Here is a 17,146-nt window from a genome sequence, read left to right as displayed (position 1 = left end):
GTGTGTCTTAATTCATCAGTATGCTAATGTTAGATTTAACCTACTCTTTCTTTGTCCAACATCCTCCTTCAGTAAGGACATTGCCCAGCATGCCACCTCCCCCATCCCCCAGCATTCCTTCATCTATTAATGTCTTTTCCTGTCTCTGTGGCCATCACTGTTTTCACAGTCCTCGCTGGAAACCAAACAAATTAACACCACATTGTTCTGGCAAGTGACATTATAGCTGGAAACATCAGCGCAACAATAGTTTCCTGAAACCACACATTAATAAGCAAAGGCCAGCGGTGATGCGTGTGTGTCTGTGTGTGTGTGTGTGTGTGTGTGTGAGTCCTAGTACAAAACATGACTTCCTTGAACACTCCTTACTTTATAGTGCTGTCAGGTATATTAAATCAGTAACGCTCTTCTCAAAATATGAAATAAGGCCAAAGAGCAGGCTAGTTAGCCTGGTTCCAAACCCTAACTAATCTGCAATTTAAAATACTATCCAGTTTTACCTGGTCCATACACTGGACTTGGATCTACTGATTAGTAGTGAAGTGGAATGATCTTTCAACTCTTAAGGGTGGTTGCTGGGTATATGGCTAGAAAGTTTGGAGGCACACCAGATAATCTACCTGGGAACATTGGAGGAAGGTATACAAGGAAGCTGGTGATGACATTTGGTAGTAATCAGGTGACTATGGAGCATAAATGCGTGTGAAGGTGGGAATGAGTTCACAGGGGGGACTGAGACCCCTTGATTGCCACCTGCGACCCCTGAAAGCCTCAACAGCAAAACGTTTTGGGCATTATTAGGTTTTTAATAATGTATTAATGTCCAGAAGTTTTTATTTTGAAAGTGCCAAATATTTATTCAGAAATAGGATGAGTGAGTGACAGAGAGAATTTTTTTGTAAATACCAAAATCAATCATGGTGTAACGCACCACAGGAGGCAGGAGTAGACCCAAGCGTAGATTTATTTAGTAAAGGTACAAAAGTGAGTAGGCTAGACGTAGCCGGTAAACAGGCAGGAGGTCAACATCCAGGTAGCAGAAGTGGGAACAAGTCATTGTTATGTAAGTCACAAGCAAGTCTCAAGTCATTGCCCTCGAGTCCCGAGTCAAGTCGAGTCAAAGACGAAGCAAGTCCCAAGTCGAGTCACAAGTCAAAGCCAACAAGTCTCAAGTCGAGTCACAAGTCGTACCATTTAATTTTCGAGTCAATTCAAGTCCTCTTATTATAGGGGGGAAGGGGAACCCTGGGTGATGGTGCGCTGCCTCACAGACCTAGACTACGAAGGGAAGGGTAATGGTGGATCGTGTCACGGCTCGTGAGAGGGATCCAAAAGCAAACGCCGGAACCAGGTAAAGTATAAACACAAAATGCGTATTTATTGTCTCTCTTTCCAAACGACAACTGAAATACTCTGGCCTTCCGGCAATCCTCCGCACCGAACGTAGAACTGAATGTCTCTCGAAAACAACTCAAATACTCAGGCCTTCCGGCAATGCACCGCCGTCGTCGGCGGCGTCCCGTGTCTCCCTCGTGACGTAGGAATGGAAGCCACTGCGGTCTCCGGACCCAGGAAAACGCGTGTCTGGAAGGCTGTACTCGGCAATCCCTCGGCGCCGATCCTCTGAAAGATGTCCCTCTTTAACTGCTCCCTGAAGACTTGCAGCAGCTGCCAGCGATGAGTGCACTCCTCCCAGCTGCCCTGCATCAATCTGATTAGACCACAGAAGAGAGAACAAGAGTCCCACCAGCTACCTCCTGAATTACTGTGGCTCCCCCTTGTGACCCTGTCCCGTATCCCCACAGTACCCCCCCCTCAACGGGCGCCTCCTGGCGGCCGCCCGGGCTTACCCGGATTGTCCCGATAGAACTCCCGGAATAATGTGGAGCCAAAAATCTGCCGGCGGGGCCGCCAAGATCGTTCCTCCGGTCCATACCCCTCCCAGTCCACCAGATATTGAAACCCCCGCCCCCGACGCCGGACGTCCAGTATCCGGGAAACCCTGTGTGCTGGATGCCCCTCGATGACCAGGGGAGCCGGGGGAGCATTGGCCGGAGGGCTGAATTCGCTCTCCCCCACCGGTTTCAACAGCGAGACGTGAAACGTCGGATGTACCTTCAGGGCCGCCGGCAGGGTCAGACGAACCGCCGAAGGGTTGACGATCCGTTCGATAGGGTATGGTCCGACGTACCTTGGGTTCATCTTGCGGCCCTCCGTTGCCAGGGGGAGGTCCTTCGCAGACAACCACACCTGCTGTCCTACCCTGTACGCCGGAGCGGGGACTCGATGTCGGTCAGCCATCTTCTTGTTGATCTCCCCCGACCGGGTGATAGCTGCCCGCGCCGAGTCCCACACCTCCTGAATCCGCCGGAGATGGTCATCGACGGACGGGACTGCCACTGCTGCCTCCTGGATCTGAAACAACGGGGGCTGAAAACCGAAACAGACCATAAATGGCGACATGCCCGTAGCAGAACGTGACAGGGAATTGTGGGCATACTCCACCCACGGCAGGAACTTGCTCCATGACACCGGATGCCGCGCCGTGATGCACCGCAACGCCGACCCCAGGTCTTGATTTGCCCGCTCAGTCTGTCCGTTGGACTGTGGATGATACCCTGAAGATAAACTGGCCCTTGCCCCCACAGCCCTGCAAAACGCACCCCATACCTTAGACGCGAACTGCGGTCCTCTGTCGGATACAATGTCCATAGGGATCCCGTGAATCCGGAACACATGCAAGACCAACAGCTCGGCGGTCTCCAACGCAGAAGGCAGTTTGGTGAGGGGAACATAATGAACCGCTTTGGAAAAACGGTCCACTATGGTCAGAATGGTTGTGTTCCCGTCGGATGGAGGCAAGCCCGTAACAAAGTCCACCCCGATGTGGGACCACGGCCTGCCCGGGACAGGCAATGGTTGCAGCAGGCCCGCCGAGGCCTGATGCGAGGCCTTACCTCTGGCACATTCGGGGCACGCCGCCACAAACGCCCTCGTGTCTCGATCCAGTCCCGGCCACCAAAACCGCTGACGAATGAAGAGAGCCGTCCGTCTCGCCCCCGGATGACACGTCAGCTTCGATGAATGGCCCCACTGAAGTACCTGCGATCTGACCGTCCGTGGCACGAACAGGCGGTCCGCTGGTCCCCCCTCTGGCACCGACTCCCCCCGCTGCGCCTCCTGCACCACCGACTCGATCTCCCAAGTTGCCGCACCTACAATACACTCGGACGGAAGTATGGGCGTGGAATCCGGTGATGCCGGCGGCGGGAAGATCCTGGAAAGGGCGTCCGGCTTGCCGTTCTTGCTTCCCGGGCGATAGGACAACGTAAACTGGAAACGGCTGAGGAACAAGGCCCACCGTGCTTGTCGGGAATTCAGCCTCCGAGCTGCCTGGATGTACGCCAGATTCTTGTGATCCGTCCAAATCCAGAAGGGCTGCAGGCTACCCTCCAACCAATGCCGCCATTCCTGTAGCGCGAGGACCACTGGCAGCAGCTCCCGATTCCCGACGTCATAATTCTTCTCCGCCGGACTCAACCGTTTGGAGAAGAAAGCACATGGATGTAACTTCTGCGTTGACGGATCTCGCTGAGACAAAACGGCCCCGACCCCTGCTTCCGACGCATCCACTTCCACCACAAACTGCCGAGCGGAATCAGGGTGCCTAAGAATAGGGGCGCTGGTGAAGAGAGACCTCAATTTACTAAACGCCCCCTGTGCTTCTGGCGTCCAGCAGAAGGATGCCTTGGTGGATGTTAGCGCGGTGAGAGGTGCGGCCACTCTACTGAAGTCCCTCACAAACCGGCGATAAAAATTTGCGAACCCCAGGAACCGCTGCAAGTCCTTCCGCGTGCCCGGGATCGGCCAGTCTGCTACCGCTCGAATCTTATCAGGATCCGGTTCCACCTGCCCCCGCGCAATCACGAACCCGAGGAAACGAACCGACGCCACGTGAAATTCGCACTTCTCGGGTTTAACGTATAGCCTGTTTTCCAAAAGTCGCCGCAGCACCAGTCGCACCTGTTGCTGGTGCTCGGTGAGGGACCGGGAGAAAATCAGGATATCGTCCAGATAAATGAAAGCGAAGCTACTGGTGATATCCCGAAACAGATTATTCATTAATGACTGGAAGACGGCCGGGGCATTTGTCAACCCAAACGGCATGACCCGATACTCGAATTGCCCCATGGGCGTGTTAAAGGCCGTCTTCCATTCATCACCTTCGCGGATACGAACCAAATGATAGGCGTTTCGGAGATCCAGCTTGGTAAAAAACTGCGCCTGAGAGAGAGGTTCGAATGACGGGTCGATTAACGGCAATGGAGTCTTATTCTTTATCGTGATTTGATTCAAGCCCCGATAGTCAATGCACGGACGCAGTGAGTGGTCCTTTTTCTCAACGAAAAAGAACCCCGCGCCTAACGGGGCGGACGAAGGACGGATGAGACCCGCGTCCAGGCACTCCCGAACGTATTTTTCCATTGCTAACCGTTCCGGGCGGGAGATGTTGAAAAGACGGCTAGTGGGCAGCGGAGCCCCCGGGAGCAAGTCTATCGCACAATCGAAAGGTCGGTGCGGTGGCAGAGTACAAGCCTTGTCCTTACTAAACACCTGCGCAAGGTCATGGTAGACTGATGGAACCGTGGATAAGTCTGGAGGGAGTGATGGTACCACTGGCGTCGCTGGTGTTCCCCCCGCAGCCCGCAGACACCGGGCATGACACCCCACGCTCCAGCCCGCGATGGCCATAGTTGTCCAATCCACCATGGGGTTATGAAGCTTTAACCACGGGAGACCCAGCACGATCGGACTCGCCGGAGACGGAATAATTAGCAACTGAATGGTTTCTGAATGGTTTCCCGATATACGGAGCGTGAGGGGGCCTGTGCGATGCGTGACCCGGCTGATCAGTCGACCATCTAGCGCGTTAACTGCCCTGGCGCCCTCGAGCGTCTCTAACGGTACTCGCAACCGGGCGGCTAGCCCCTCGTCCATAAAATTAGCATCAGAACCGGAGTCCACGAGGGCGGTGGTCGAGTGATTATGGGAATGAAACAGTAGAATGGCCGGAATGGAAATACGGGATGGGATAGTAGAGGACGCCGCGTTACTCACCAGGAGGTCCTCTCCGCCTGGTGAGGAGCCCCGTTTGGGGGACTCCGGACAGTTCCTAGCATAATGTCCCGCGCGTCCGCAATACAAACACAGTCGACGACTAAACCGCCGTTCGCGTTCGGACGGAGTCAACCGAGCCCGCCCCAACTGCATCGGCTCGCCCGCGCCTCCCGAAAACTCCCCCCCCGACCCAACCGGGCTCGAAACCTCCCCCCCCGTGAACTGCGGACGCGACGGCCGCCTCCCCCGCTCGCGTTCACGTTCCTGAATGCGATTATCCATCGTAATCGCCAACGAAATAAGCTGCTCCAAAGTGGTGGTGGCGTCGCGAGAGAGCAGCTCGTCCTTCAGGGTCTCCGACAGGTTCCGCGCAAAAATGGTCCTTAGCGTGTGTTCGTTGGCACCGCTCTCGGCGGCAAGGATCCGGAACGAGATAGCAAAGTCCGCCACTGATCCAGACCCCTGCCGCAGCGACAGCAGCCTATTCAAAGCATCCTGCCCCCGCACCGGGTGGTCGAACACACGTCGCAGTTCCTCAGAAAAACCCGCGAAAGAGCTCAACGCCGAGGACTGACCCCCCCACAACGCGGTCGCCCACTGGGCCGCCCTTCCCCGAAGCAAATTTATACAAAAGGCTATCTTGGCTCTGTCGGTGGTATAACTGCGGGGCTGCAGGTCGAACACGAGCTCGCAGTTCAGTAAGAAGCGGCCGCACCCCTCGGCTTCCCCTGCATACGGTTCTGGCAGCGGAACCCGCGGCTCCCGGTCGTTGGCGGCGTTGGTCGGACCCTGGTCCTCCTCTCTCCCTGGAAGATCCGGACCTCCCGATGCCGCAGCCCCCGACGTCCCTGGCCGGTCCATCCGTCGATTCAGCCTCCATCATCAGCACCAGCATCTGCTCGTGCCTCCCCACCATCGCTCCCTGGGCGCTGAGAGCCTCCTGCACGGATGCCGGGTTTGCTGGATCCATGTTGTCTGGCCGAGGGATTCTGTCACGGCTCGTGAGAGGGATCCAAAAGCAAACGCCGGAACCAGGTAAAGTATAAACACAAAATGCGTATTTATTGTCTCTCTTTCCAAACGACAACTGAAATACTCTGGCCTTCCGGCAATCCTCCGCACCGAACGTAGAACTGAATGTCTCTCGAAAACAACTCAAATACTCAGGCCTTCCGGCAATGCACCGCCGTCGTCGGCGGCGTCCCGTGTCTCCCTCGTGACGTAGGAATGGAAGCCACTGCGGTCTCCGGACCCAGGAAAACGCGAGTCTGGAAGGCTGTACTCGGCAATCCCTCGGCGCCGATCCTCTGAAAGATGTCCCTCTTTAACTGCTCCCTGAAGACTTGCAGCAGCTGCCAGCGATGAGTGCACTCCTCCCAGCTGCCCTGCATCAATCTGATTAGACCACAGAAGAGAGAACAAGAGTCCCACCAGCTACCTCCTGAATTACTGTGGCTCCCCCTTGTGACCCTGTCCCGTATCCCCACAGATCGACTGTGACTGTGTTATAGTACTGCAACGCTCACCCCAATGCTGCAGCGTAAATAAGGAGGCGATGACTGGCTTGCAACTCCGCTGCATTTATTTATATAAAACAACTCAACTTCGGTCACTGTTGGCCGTCACCACGCCGAACGAACACTTCCGCAAAACTCGGGTTGTCTCGCGTAACTACAGCTGGTAACAGAGCATAACGTGAACACATGCAACATCTGCATAACTGATTAACTAATAACTTTAACTCAGCTCATTACACTACTTTAAAACGGACGTTGACATAATGTTGGCGAGGATTTCCATCGGAGTCTGAATCCGGGTTCAAAAATCCCGATTTTTGTAAGCATGAACGAGCTGTCTCGTTGATACGGTAAAATGGACTGCAGTGATTGGAAGTCGTGCAGGCAGCGCTCTCTGCATACAGGTGGCGCACATTTTTTTGACAGATGCAGATAAACAGAGCGGCGCGGTGGTGTGAAAATGATTTCCCCCAGTTTTCATGGGAAGTAGCAAGTCTTCTCGAGTCAAAAGGCTCGAGTCCAAGTCAAGTCACGAGTCATCGGTATTCAAGTCCAAGTCGAGTTGCAAGTCTTTGTACGTTTTGTCGAGTCGAGTCTCAAGTCATCAAATTCATGACTCGAGTCTGACTCGAGTCCAAGTCACATGACTCGAGTCCACACCTCTGCCAGGTAGATGGGCAAAGGTACCGACAAGGATCAGGCAGGAGGCAGCGAGGTCTAGAACAAACAAGGGGTCTTCAACACGAGGCAAAACTGGAGATCAGCCTAACACTCAGAATGTGATGGTAACATACACAAGACTTTGCAAGGAACACAAGGAAATCAGGGGTAGATACACAGACCAGCTTGATGGGTAACCAGATACAGGTGAGTAGGGGGAAGTGGGCGTGCACAACAGATGGCAGACACAAAACGGAACAAACCAACAAGACAGTAAACAGTTGGGGAATTTTGGGTCCCAATTTGAAAGCCTCAGGAGAAGAGGACCGCTAGATCGTGACACATGGATGTAACAGGTTGTCAAAGAAAACTTCTGATTGAATCTTTTGATTGACAATTACTGTCATCATAAAGTAACTGACTTTGCTTCTTTCCTAGTCTTGTGCTTCTCACAGACATCTGTGGGTGGTGGTTACATCTGATGGTGGATGTATCTGATGGTGGTTACATCTGATGGTGGTTACATCTGATGGTGGTTACAACTGATGGTGGTTACAACTGATGGTGGTTACAACTGATGGTGGTTAATCTGATGGTGGTTACAACTGATGGTGGTTACAACTGATGGTGGTTACAATTGATGGTGGTTAATCTGATGGTGGTTACAACTGATGGTGGTTAATCTGATGGTGGTTACAACTGATGGTGGTTACATCTGATTGTGTTTATATCTGATGCTGCTTATATTTGATTCAATTCAATACAATTGTATAGCCCAAAATTGTAAATTACAAATTTAAAGGGTTTTACAGCATGTACACATGCAATTTCCCCTCTGCCGAAACCCTCACATGGCAGAGAAAAAACTCCCCAAAAAATGAAAAACCCTACGATGGGGAGAGAAAGGGGAAGAAACCTTAGGGAGAACTGCAAAGGAGGGATTTCAAGGATGTCATGTGTACAGAATGAACAACGTAAAAGATGTAGAGTACGGCCAGTTACTGGCCAGGTGTACGGCAGGACCACTGCAGGAACAACCACTATCATACTGTATATAACCATCATCAGATACAACCACCATCCATAGAATCCATTGGTGAGGGAAAGCACAAAGACTTGAGGGAAGAAGCAAAGTCAGTGTGTTTGGGGACTTCAGCTCCCCATTCAACACCATCATCCTGTCTCTGCTGCCTCACCAGTTAGTGCATTGGAGGAGTTGAATATTTAACTTTTTGACATTGCTCAGAGTACAGGTACTGAACAAACTGCTTCTCTGCATTATCCTATCCCACACAGTGGGAGCAGTGTGCTGCCGGAAGGGCGCACAGGAGCAATTAGGGGTTAGATGTCTGGCTCAGGGACACGTCAGCACAGGACACCGAGCAGCTGGTTTTTGAACCAACAACCCTGCGGTTCCTGGCGCACCCTCTCTACTCCATGCGCCATGGTTGGCCCCGTATAAAGAATTACACAGAGGCCATATCGGGCCCGCGTTTGACACTCCTGAAGTATTGCTTCGAGGTTGGGTGCGAAGGATTGAGAATCAGGCTTTCTAATGACTTATGATCCAGTTTAAGTTGAGGTATTGAAAGGCTCAAATAAAAAATAGATTAAAAAAATGAGCATCAACAGGACTTGCTTCATTTAAGCTGACATATTCTTCATCTGACAGCCAGGTTTCAGTAAGAAAAAATACTGTAGATCAATATTTGTTATTGAATTAATTTACTAAAATAGCTTTAGATGACAGAGATTGAATATTTAAGAGTCCTCCTCTTTTATTTGGTTTTACTGTTGCATTATTGGTTTTAACTAGTGCTGTCAGTTAAACACGTTATTAACGACGTTAATGCAAACCCATTTTAACAAGGGCAATTTTTTTAAACCCAAGATTAACGTTTTCTTAAAACAAAATTAAAAAACAATTGCATAAAGCAAGCCAATCCACTTTTCCATGTAGATAAGAGCATTACTTTTTTATTAGCATTATTGCTTCCTGGCCTGAACTCTGGGTTATGGATTAGGTCCATTAAGAGACTGTGTCAGATTTGTTTAAATGAGTTCTGCTCCATCCAAAGTGGGATGGATTCCGTCCCTTCTAATCAGACCAGGCTCTTCCAAAACGTTTTCAGTGAAGCCCACATTTTTTACTGGACACCACCTCGACAACCAGCGGCGTATTGATGACATGGCGCTATACATGGTTACATCTGATGGTGGTTATGTCTGACGGTGGTTTGTCCATCCCAGTAGAGGCTATTGTGACAGTTCAGCTCCACATCCCCCTCACTCCACCTAATCAGTTTATTCTGTACACATTAAGCTTGTCAGCCCAATCACACTCACCTGTCCACCCTACTCACTGGCCACGGTATTTAAACCCTATTGAATTGATCATTGACCCTTCTGAGAACCTGGTTTAAAGCAAGACATTGACCTTCCCCTTCTTTTATGTGTAATTTAGCTGAAACTTTTATCCAAAGCGACTTCCATTGCATTGTTAACGCATAGTTTTTTACATTTTGCCCAGCGAGCAGGCAGGGATTGGGTGTCTTGCTCAGGGACACTGCAACATGGCGCAGCCAGGATTCAAACCACAGACCTTGCGGCTCCCAGCACACACGCTCTACTCCATGTGCCACCATTGCCTTAATGGCCAAGGGCAAAGGGAAACATACCAAGCTACGTATTGGACGGAACCGCTCAGAATTCCACATTGCTACATTCCTACATTGGTGGGAATGACAACGATGGGACATGCAGGATTGGCCTGCACTGAAATAACTGAGGTCTGCCACACATCATGTTGTGCATGTGATGATGTGGGGCTTTCACGCTGTGTCAATATGTTTGTAGACCATAAAAACATAACCATAACCATTTAGACAAAACAATACAGAAATTAACAACTTCAATTTTCAATTAAAAAGGAGCAATACATATGTTTTATATTTTTCTGCTGAATTTTGTGTATATTTTATTTCACTTTTTTAGTGGGTTAAGTGCATGCTCACATTCAACGATGAGAAATATGCTGAGTGTCAATCAGTGTTTCTCTTTATTAAAGATCAAATGAAATACAACGACAACAACAAGACATCCAGTTAATTTGACCAATGAGAGCAGAATGAAGGCCTTCTAACAGGTGCAGGAAAAAGGTAACAAACATTATTTAGTTGCTGGCCAAGGCCCATATCAGTAAAAAGAGTAGCACCCTGAAACATTATCTCCAATCGATCTGGGATTATCACCCTATCAATCAATCCACTCCCCATCGCACACACACACACACAGAGCCTGCCCAACACATTGCTGAGGTACTTTTACAAGGGGGCCTGCTGTTTACACAGCAGTAAAAATCAATGGTGTGGGATGGGAACAACAACACGAGCATGTCATAAAAGGACCAGCACCAGATCGATAAAGGCTCATAACTGGATCATTTAGGTAGGTTTGTCTTTGTAAGGGGATGATAAGAGCTGCGCTACAACACATGCCGCTGCACATACAGTACGTTCACACAGAAAATAACCGATAATGAGGTTAAAACATATATGAAACATATACTGTATGTTTGTTCTTTGACATCTAATACTTCCCCACAGCTCTGCGAGTTAACGTATGCAAGTCAACCTGTTGCCCAGTCAATCCATTCAAATTCAAGTTTCTTTTTTGCTTGTGTTTTGTTTTGGCTCTGAAATTTGACACAATGACCTTAAAAAAAGGTTTCAAGGCACAATTCATACAAACTGTATGCACTGCTCGCCACAGGAAGTTCGCGTTTCTCACTTATCCGTGAAGTGATGCATTTCCTTGTGTTCAACACAAGACAATGTATTCTGAATACTTGGTATTTACACATTATGGAAACCCAAACAAAAAACTCCATGATCTCCCAATGTGACTTGAATTGTATACATTGGGCTACTATTTTATGGCTTTAGCAGATAAATACGTTTTGAGTGAAAGCAAACGCAAAACACATATGTTCTTTATACCGTTACTTTACAATACGGCTCCTTTTTTGGTTCCTCCCAAATATTTAACCCTTAATGTGAAGCCCCACTTATGATCCACTGACATTCCAAACCTCCAATAAAAACAAAACAAATAATAACTTATGCAAATGTTATGTCAAAAAATATGTGCTGAAATCCATCATAGACCCGATGAAGCCAGAAGGAGACTTTTAGAAAACAACCGAGACGCTTAATCAGAATCAGTAGCCATGGAATGTCACATTTATTACACATTTGACTTGATGAATTGCTGTAATATAAGAATAAAATAAGATAAAGCTAAAAATATAAATATAAGCTAAAAATATACAAGCAAAAATGTAAACAACATAAACAGATAAGATAAGTATATTAAAACAGGAAGGTGTATATATGTTTCCATGGTAAGAGAATGGATAGAGCATTGGGTCAATGGGGGACTCGGACTTGGTTCATGAGACCAACTGCTGATGAAAAAAAAACCTTTTCTGTGGCGAGAAGTTTTGGTTCTGATGCACCGCACACAGCAAATTTCACAGAGTTAAACTGACTCTGTGAGATTCAATTTGAACTCTAAGCTGGTGTTTATATTGTCCCAATCTTGTCAGTGTTAAATCAACACTCAACGTGTTAACAATTTAACTCAGAATAAGTGTCAAAAATAAATCTACTCATTGTTAAATACAACGACATTTAGCTAAAGTAACTTACATTGCATTTTTAACACATGGTGTTTACATTTTATACCAGGGTGCAATTCAGGGTTAGATGTATTGCTCAGGGACACGTTGACATGGAACATGGGTAAGCCAGGGTTCGAACCAACAACCCTGTGGGTCCTGGTGCACCCTCACCAATCCATGCACCATAATACACAGAGTTAAGCCTGATACCAAGAAGTGTGACACTGTACAGTTACATTTCAATCCTATCAAGTGTTGCAAATGTATCTGACACTTGACACTGGATAATGACTCCAGCTCTGTCGTACAATTGACTCTGTAAGAGTTAAATCTTTTTTCAAATGTGATTTCCACTCTGCACTTCAACACTTTTGTCCAACAACGGAAAATTAACTCTAAGGATTCAAATATTTTGTAGAGTGTATGTACTCTTCTGCGAAACATTGCAGGATATATGTGTTTCATAAACACATGTCATATCAGCCCCATATCACAATATTCAAATCATATTGGTTTGGTTAAGGTAACAAATAACACGACAACATAACTGCCGTAAATAAACAACCAACTTAAGACTTTAATTATCACCCCTCTTACCTCTGAAATTATCCTTTTACATTGTTCCAAAAATGGCACTTGTACCCTAATAGCAGCTTAATTCAGTCGGATGTTTGCGACATTTGGCCAGAACTATTTATTATCAGTGCGTGTGCGCTGCCAGGGAGGCTTGTTTGAGCAGCTAATCGTTCAAATGGACTCTATCTAAATTGGATGGTGAGGCAGAAAATCCTGAACTCTTTTAACTAGCATGTTAATACTTTTAAAACCTCCCTATCTTCCATTTGGATATGGCCTAATTGAAAAGCAAATAGTACACCTGAGTGCACCCATGAATCGGTGAGTGATATCTCCTTAGCTGCCGGAGGAATGACTCTCTTCTACCGGGCCCCTCGCCCCCGCTCCGGTTTTCCATTGCTTCAAATGGCCTCCCTCACGTATTATCTATTGGATTATTGTTTTGGGGATTAATGTCTCGATGTGGCTCCTTTTCACTCACACAGTAAGTGGTTTCTGGGACAACTCCAGGCCTTAGTGTTGACTCACCAGATGGGGCGCTGAACAAAGACAGGCGGATACACTCAATGCTCAAGTTTAATGAGGAGAGGATTTTAACCAAAATTCATAAAGAAAAAGCAAAGGGGATGATACGCAAATTATATAATAACAATACAAATTTAAAAAGAATAAAGTAGTTACTTTGTCAATAGAGGATTTTTTGTATTAATGGACATGCTTGTTTGGATGCATGTATTCCATTGTATATCCTTATTTCTGGGATTATTTTTAAAGAATAGGTTGAGCTGAAGTTATTACATAAAATTGCATCTGCACCTGCTTCATTTATATTGGGTTTTGCCAGGCCGGAGGGCCTTTGTGCCTTGGAGTATGTACATGGTGTATGTGGAGAAGTTTGCCACGGGCTGGAGCCCTGCTGACATGCACAGTACTGTTGTCTTTGGAGCACACGGTGGTTTCACTTCTTGGTTTAGAACCCTGATGTCTGGCTCAAAATTCTGTCCACTCAGCTTGCTCTGTTACACAGTGGACGACATTACTGCCTAACCAGGGTGTGTTTTAGTGGACAATTCCACCAGCGTATAAGAGAGCGTCAGATTACCACTAACCTGTCTGGTTTTTAGAAAATACATTAAACTTTGTGCCAAGCCCCCTTGCTCTCTCTGACTTGACCAGTCTATGTCTGCACTAACTGTTTCTTCTGTCTATGCTAAAGAGAGCACTGATCATATAGAACTTGTATTGTTGGGACAAATGGGAGCTGCCCAGATTAGTTGTAAATGGAGTCACATGGAGGAAAACGTTCCTCAGCCAAACATTTATTCCGTAAACTAACTCCCGCAGATGCAGAAGTAAACAAACGTGCAATATTTTGTTGCATTAATTCAGCCACATTAATCGCTAATATTAATGCATTTATTTAGGCAGCCCTAATTTTTTTCCCTTTACATTTTGTCTAAGATTTGGGCTCAGTCTAAAACCCTGAACTAAATGTGAATTTAACATAACGCTCCACCATCAATAGTATACTATCCAACTGCATCACGGTTTGGTATGGGAACTCCTGCAGAGGGTGGTAAAACCTGCCCAACGCATCAAAGGCACCTTACTGGACAAACATACATCTGGCAACTGTGTGTGATTGGAGAGCGCGGTCGTCTTCCAATAAGAGGGTTGGTGGTTATATCCCTGGCCCAGGTAACTATGGGGCGCCGTTTGTAAAATGTTGCACGTTCTAAAATCCTGTGCAGTTTTGGTACATTTAGCATTATCATATGAATAAAAAAAGCAGGACAATATTCACATGTCACTTTTTCAAACATTTAGAGAAATAAATCATGTAAATACATGCAACAATTTTGGCAGTAACACAAAGTTGTTAAATAATATAAAAATGTAATCTAAATGTAAATGTAATCTAAATGTAAATGTTAAATGTAAATGTAAATGTAAATGTTAAATGTAAATGCTAAATGTTATATATAAATGTTAAATCTAAATGTAAGTGTTTAACATGTTAACCAATAGAACATTCTCCGTGCTATCTGTGAAAGAGTTTTTTTTATTAATTGAACAACCTCACCTTAAAGTTGTACCCAGTGTGTCTCAACGTCACCCATCCCCACACTCAAATGGAATAAAATGAATAAAGTCCAAGAATATTAGATATATTCCATATTCCTAAATTATTAACAGAATATTTAGTCAAGAACAATTGATTGATTTTTCGATTCATCAATCACCTAAGCAGTGAATTCAGTTAACTACATCTTTAGTTTGCCAATGAATGGTAAAACAAATACACCGCTGACGTGGGTATGACTTGACCCTTTAAAAGAAAACAAATTGTAATTTAACGAAGCTTGGTTCAATTACCTTAAATCATAAAGCCTATTTGGCCTCATATTGTGTTTCCCAAAAGTTCCAAATGCCTTCAGTCAGGGTCAAATAACCAAAGGGAAAAGTATTCACAGTTAACTTAGTTTAGGTCCAAATCAGATGTCTGATTATGTATCATATGTGGACAGTGATGATTGAGAGCAATCTCTAAGTATATTGTCTGTTACTGACTGGACGCACTGGATAATAAATATGCAAGTGTAGAAATGTAAAGCTAATGAAAAATAGTCACAATGAAACACAGCTGGACACAAATCAATTCCCTGGTGCAGGTACCCTACTCTCCCCATGGTGGGTTAATGATAGTGGAAGCTGAGTTCGCAGCTCACTTTTTCTCCCATGGTACACCCACAAACATACATTTGTCATCCTTAAAGGTCCTCAAAAGCTGTTTGGTTTTGTTTGCCGCCCAGCAGAGCACATGAGCAACTGTTTGTTCTCTTTCAACACAGATCAGTACATGGCCAATTTAACTCCTAGTTCCTCTGCACTGAGAGGTGTAGACATGACTAAATCCCTGCGAGAGACTCTGTTACCTGTAGTTTTAAGAGCCGAGTCCCGTGCACATGTGTGTGTGTCTGTCTTATATAAAAAGATTTCTAACGTTATTGGGATTTTCTCTCTTTTGGATACAAAACACTCAAACGAACAACCATCTAATAATTCCGACAGGGTTTGAGGTGAAGACCAATTGTGAATCAGCTATAAAGGTTAATTCAGGGTGATGAACAGTTGTGTTCCAACATAGGCCTCTGAAGATGCTGCTTGAAAACAGTTCATTCTTGGGAAGAGGATCATGCCCAAGTGAAGTCATCATCAATTGTTTTTGTCCAGAACCAGTAGGTCGATTAAAAAACGATTTAAACTCATTAAATTGACCATCTGATAGTTCTGTGGTATAGTGCCAGATAGAATTGTATATCATCCCTATGCTCTATAATGATATGACCAATATTCAAAGATCAATTCATATAATTTCCATTCTGTGTTTTTAGATATTTTATGATGTTTATATTATTTACTTTACTTGAAACTACTTAGATTATGAATAAGATCTTTCCTGTGTGTGTGTGTGTGCGCGCGCGCACGTGCAGTTTGTGTCACTGTATCTGCATCTGTCTTAATTTGCATGCCTAGTTATGACAATGTAAGTATACTATTGTTGGCCAATGAAAGAATCGCATGTTGGTAGAATGATGGCTAGCTAGCTGTTAACAGGACAGCGCTAACAGAAGTAAACACATGTTAGCGCTGTTAACTCAGACAGCAGACAGCTGTGCATTTCAACTGCTATCATTCATGTAAACACTTCTAAATTAGCAAGCATTTAAAAATGTAATGCTAAAGTGAACAATATATTTTTAATAACTTGTTTTGTCATTCAGATATTCAGGTATTTCATGTTTCTCAATGCCCAGCTGTGTTTCTTCTGCTCCACCTCTCCCTCTCTTTGGCTCTTCCCTCTGCTTTCCTCCCTCCCCATGTCCCTGTGGCTGCTGGCGACAGTAGTATCGATGTAAGCTGTGTTTTCTCTCATTAATTTATCAGTTCAGTGGAGGAGGGGGGTCTCAGCGAGGGGAGATAATGGCTTCCATTTGGCCAAGGTCAACAGTCAACACATTCCACAGTCGTTCAAATATAAGCACACATTAACTTGTTTCCACCAGTACCTCAAGGGAACACACACAGACACACAGCGCTGATAGATTGTTAGTGGCGGTGGGGATACTGTCCTGCCTGTTTATGACAGTTTCATCCTATTAAAGAGGTGATACAAAGTCTGTGATCCCTGGTCACTACATCCGCTCAGAGAGGCTGACTTAAGATAACACCTACAGACAAATAAAGTACTTTGTCCCAATGGATGACACCTGATGTTTTGGGAGCTGAAAAGTGTCTTATAGTGAAAAACATACAGTATAATTGGTTAGGTTCACTTTCACTAAAAGACAACAACACATTGGGTGAGTTAATAATTAGAGTGTTAAGCAAATTCAAATGATTAAACTTATATATTTTTTAGGTCTTCAGCACGAATTAGGAGCCAATAGTTTTGCAGTGTGTCAAAGTCTGTCTGTCTGTCACAGACTGACATTGTTGGTTGGAGGTTGTTTTGGGGGATACTAACAACAAGAAAGTGCAAAACATTAGCACAGGTTTTCAGTCTTTGTCTCTTTTTTTGTGTTGCTCAGAA

Source organism: Pungitius pungitius, chromosome 21 (assembly GCF_949316345.1).
Source record: "Pungitius pungitius chromosome 21, fPunPun2.1, whole genome shotgun sequence".
Lineage (NCBI taxonomy): Eukaryota > Metazoa > Chordata > Actinopteri > Perciformes > Gasterosteidae > Pungitius > Pungitius pungitius.
This window is presented reverse-complemented; position numbering follows the sequence as displayed.